The sequence below is a fragment of the Phascolarctos cinereus genome, unplaced genomic scaffold (assembly GCF_003287225.1).
Source record: "Phascolarctos cinereus isolate Bilbo 61053 unplaced genomic scaffold, phaCin_HiC Scaffold_726;HRSCAF=1367, whole genome shotgun sequence".
In the NCBI taxonomy this organism is placed as follows: domain Eukaryota; kingdom Metazoa; phylum Chordata; class Mammalia; order Diprotodontia; family Phascolarctidae; genus Phascolarctos; species Phascolarctos cinereus.
The window spans coordinates 83,250,989-83,256,103 of NW_027556098.1; the positions used below are offsets into that span (position 1 = coordinate 83,250,989).

Consider the following 5,115-nt stretch of genomic DNA (forward strand, 5'->3'; position numbering starts at 1 on the left):
GGGGACTTTCAAGCATTCTTGATGAAAAAACCAGAGCTGAATAGAAAATTTGACTTTCAAATACAAGACTGAAGAGAAGCAGGAAAAGGTAAACAGGAAAGAGAAATCATAAGGGACTTACTAAAGTTGAACTGTTTACAGTCCTGCATAGAGAGATTATATTTGTAACTCATGAGACTTTTGTCCGTATTACAGTAGTAGGAAAGAAAAAAAAATGATATGTATAGATAGATTGATGGATAGACAGAGGACACAGGGTAAATTGAAGATGAAGGGGTGATAGCTAAAAAATAAAATTAAAGGGTGACAGACAATTATACTGGGAGAAGGAGAAAAGGAGAGGTAGAATGGGATAAATTATCTCACATAAACAGAAAAGAAAAAACTTTTACAGTGGAGGGGAAGTGGGGTAAGGTGAGAGGGAGTGAGTGAAACTTATTCTCATTGGATTCAGCTTAAGGAGGAAATAACATATACACTCCACTGGGTATGGAAATCTATCTTACCCTACAGAAAAATAGGGGGCGAGGAGACAAGAGCATGGAGATGATAGAGGAGAGGGCAGGTTAAGGGAGGGGGTAATCAGAAGCCAACCCTTCTAAGGAGTAACATGGTCAAAAGAGAGAATAGAATAAATGGGGGGCAGGATAGGATGAAGGGAAATATAATTAGTTTTTCACAACATGACTACCATGGAAGTGTTTTACATGACTACACATATATTGAGTTGCTTGCCTTCTCAATGAGGGTATAGGGGAGGGAGGAAAGGAGGGAATTTGGAACTCAAAGTTTTAAAAACAAATGTTAAAAATTATTTTTACATGCAACTGGGAAATAAGATATACAGGCAATGGTGTATAGAAATCTATCCTGCCCTACAGGAAAATAGAAGGGGAAGGGGATAGGAGAAAGAGTGGATGATAAAAGGAAGGACAAATTAGAGGAAGGGCTATTCAGAATACATGCCATCTTGGGATGGGGTAAGGGGCAAGATGCAGAGAAAATTTGGAAGTCAAAATCTTATGGAAGTGAATGCTGAAAACTAAAAATAACTAAATTAATAAAAATAATATCTCAAGTCTTCATTTAATGACTTCTAATAATAGGAAGCTCACTACCTTGAGAGTCACCCCTCTCTTTTGGACCACTATAATTGGTAGAAAGCATTGTCAAAATTTTGCATTATCCAATTTTCATGAATTTCTCCTAATTTTTTCCTTCTGTAGTCAAACAGAACATTTCTAGTTTTTCTTTCATGTAATAACCCTTTAAATACTTGAAGATGGCTCTCATGTTTCCCCTTATTCTTCTCTGGTTTCTTCAACCAGTCTTTGTGCAGCTAGAAACAGATGTGGCTATACCAGGGTAGAACAAAATAGGTCTATCATTTCTGTCATTTTAGACCCTTTGCCTATGTTCATGTAGGCCTTTTATGTCTGCCATGTTACATTGCCAACTCATGTTGTCCTTACAATTCTTTAAAACACCCAGGTCTTCTTCATTTTTCCTATTAAACTTCAGCCTTTTTGGTTCTGCCTATCATTCAAGCCTGTAGAGGATTTTTGAATCCTTACTTTACCAGTAAGTATGTTAGTGGGCCCTTCCAGCTTCATATCATTGGTAAACTTGACAATCAGGGTCTATGGGATGTTAGGGGAAGGGTAGCACCTCTGGTGGAAGGGCTTGCCAAGTCCTTTTCAGGGCTGCTTTCCACTTTGAGCATCCACAGTCACCACCTTTGGCTCCAAGAAGCTATAACATATACAGCAGTCACACCCTGGTAAAACGGTCTCCTCAGATAGACTAAATCAGTTTGAGAGTAACCAACAGGCCTCAAACCTGTCAGTGAGTTAGGTAGATGTCTGCCCCAAACATGCAGAATGGGTAGATGAGAACAATTTCTTCCAATAGCAATGAAGGCAGCTAAAGCAGGCATCATAGAGCATTTAGAGCTTGGTCAGACATCAAAGAGACCCAGGTCATCCACTGTGTCCAGGGCAAAAGTCGTATTGACTTTTTTCTTGCCACTGGACTTGGATGACTCTGGAAGACAGAGTGAGGCTGACATACTTTGCCCTCCTCTGCCTTGATTAAATCTAATTCACCCACAAGTCAAGCTCTCACCCTGAAATATCACTGGTCCTCTTTGAAGGTAAAATATGAACAACAAATTTGATAACCATTCCACCAATGCCTTCAACTAAGTCATTGATGAAAATATTGTACAGTAGATAGAACTGAGTGCCTAAGAGTAGTATATGGATGGGAAAGAAGGTCAGTGTTAAGGGACACTCTGGAAAGAGCAAAATAGTATAGAAAATGGATGCTAGAAGCATCAAAAACAAATGCCAACTGCTTGACATTCTTGTTTAGGTCTGTCTTTGGTTAGCAATCACAAGCACTGGAGAAGCTATCTTAGCCAACAAAAGAGCACCTGGCCTTCAGTGGTCTTATCATTAGCACTTCTTGATTCCTTGGACCAGTCACCAGTTGTATCAAACTCAAATAGAAATAGGGACCATTAATCCATACATAAGGATCTCTGCAAGCTCCATACTGACTTAATTTTAAAATAAGTAATTATCTGTTTTGTTATATTTTTATTAATTTTGTTAAATATCTCTTAATTACATTTTAATCTGGTTCAGGCAGTGCTCACATTTGACACCTCTGCTTTGGACCATAGTGCGAATATATAAATATCTCTTCTTAGATTTCTGTGACAGGAAAACCCACCAACTTTGCCTATTGGTATATAACTAGTGAAGTTAAAAGTGAAGCATTCTTTTCTTTCTTACAAAACCCTTTTAAAATGCACTCACCCACTTCACCTGGAATCTGAACAGGCTAGATAAAAAAAAAATTATCTGCCTGATAGAATGATACAATTGAGAGCACGATGGATTTGAATATAGAGGCCTCAGTTTAAATCCATTTTTTTTTCTTTTTATTTACTGCTTGCGTGACTTAGAACAGAGTCCTTTCACCTCTCTGGGCCTCCATTTCCTCATCTATAAAATGAGGATAGACTAGATTTCTCTAAGATGCCTTTCCATTATAAAGCTCTATGATCCCAGGAGAAAGGAAAGGAGGAATCTGAGGAAACCACAACAGATCGGTATTTTTTGAAGTTGTTCTATTCCGTTATATTTGAATTTTCTTCTAAAGATTAAAGAAATGGCGTGGCAGCCGCCTGAGGGGCACGGGGGAGGCGGCCAGGCCAGCCTGTCCTCGCATGCCATGAAGTCGCAGCAGGAGCCCGTGGCTGGCCAGATCTTCATTCAGCGGGATTACAGCTACCGCACCTCGTGCGGGTTCCAGAACAGGTTCCCGCCAAGTTGGAGAACCGGAATGACCGGCAGCATTTGAAGAAATAGTCCGTAAGCTACATAACCTTCATACAGAAGCAGAAAAGCTTGGGGGCCGAGCTTTCCTGGAAGGCTGTTTCGCTTGTTTGACAGCACATACTCTATTTTTGCCCACGGAAACTCGTTATGCAAAGGTTCTTTAGAAAATCGCAAAATATATTTAGGAACGGTATGAGAAGATTTATGCTCCACAGCGCCTCTTCTTTACAGACCCAATTGAGAGAGGACTTTGTGTTACTGAAATTACCATTTATGAAGACAGAGGCATGAGCAGTGGAAGATAAACCATAGAGTCTAAGAGTCCGCCTCAGAATGGGACTCTCTTCTGTTCACTGGCCAACTGCAGAATATCTCCTATCTGCTCATCAAGCATTATTCCTTTGTGCCTGCTGCCAGAGCCACGGTGCCATTCTACTCCAAGGACTAATTTCTAAAATTCAGATTCTGCAGTGACATCTAGCCGCTGGACATCCACTTTGTGTCTTTAAAATATGTAGGACTCTGTAATCTTTGTAGTTATTTCTGAGAAAATATAATGAAACATTTCACTTTTTAAATTCAAAACAATTTAATAAAATGAGTTGTGTAAATCAGCCCAATCCAAAATCCATTTCTTATCTGCCACCAGGACAATTGGTTCTGCTCGATTATTTATGCTGCCATCTCTACCAGGTGTTTTTTTTTTTTAATTTTTTCAGCAAGTCACGTCCAGGTTTGGTTTCATTTCCTATGAATTGAAAAATATTTTTTTTCTTCTGGATATGATTTTTGATGAGCTATGCCTGCGGCCCACTGACACCTCCCTCAGAGGAACCCACAGGGTTTGCTTCTACTGTTAGTCTCTTATACCAAAGCTTATTGGAAAGATAATGTATAATGTTATTTGTTTTTAATGTAGCACTTATTACTAACTGAACCAGTATTTCATGTGGTTTCCAGTTACCTTGATTCTCCTTGGAGAATTTTATATAATTACTGCATTGCCACAAATGTTGGGAGATGTAGTATGTGTTGCTTGTCTTATTAAAACTATGTAAGCACAGTAAAGTGGATGCTAAATCGTCAGATCTATAGATATCATTACTTGGTCCCTTAATGTGTAATAAGCAAGTGTAATGAACATTTTCCTTATGGCTTTATTATAATATAACTTAAGGGAAAATAATTCAGTAGAAATAATACTACGTATGCTCATTTTAACTATTTCTACTGGTAAATTTATGAATCATAAACTTTTCTTGAATTCAGCATTCAGTATGCACATAGATCTTGTAATTAGTTCAGGTAAAACAAGATGGATGTTTCCTGAGTAAAACTCCCAAAAATCTAAGTTAATATTTGTTTTTCTTCTACCCACATTCTTCATGACAGTGTTTCCCAAGACCTTGAAATTAAGTTAATCATTATGGTTTGAGAACATTGCTCTTTGGAAAGAGCCAAGAGATTTACTAGAAAAGAATTAAAGAATTAAAGTTCAACTTCCAGCGATATTGTAGGTCCTAATACTGGATCTAATCTTCCAGATTTAATTTCTATGGTGGATTTGTTACTCATTCACCTAAATTCCAGGGGCTTGTCTAATATTTTAATTATATAAAACCCTTTTTGTTTTTCTATAGCCTGTAATGGTATGTCTATTTGCCTTTCACACACATTGTAATAACTTTGTCGCAATATTAATACATTAGTAAAACTTTTCTTAAATTAAAAAAAAAGATCCAAGAAAAAAGAAAAAGAAAAAATCTTT

The 5,115-nt window shown here is 37.8% G+C and overlaps 1 pseudogene; it reads left to right on the forward strand.

Moving 5' to 3' along the window:
- The first annotated feature begins 3,240 nt into the window (after nt 1–3,240).
- Nucleotides 3,241–3,652, forward strand: LOC110210850 (golgin subfamily A member 7 pseudogene; annotated as a pseudogene).
- The last annotated feature ends 1,463 nt before the right edge of the window (nt 3,653–5,115 follow it).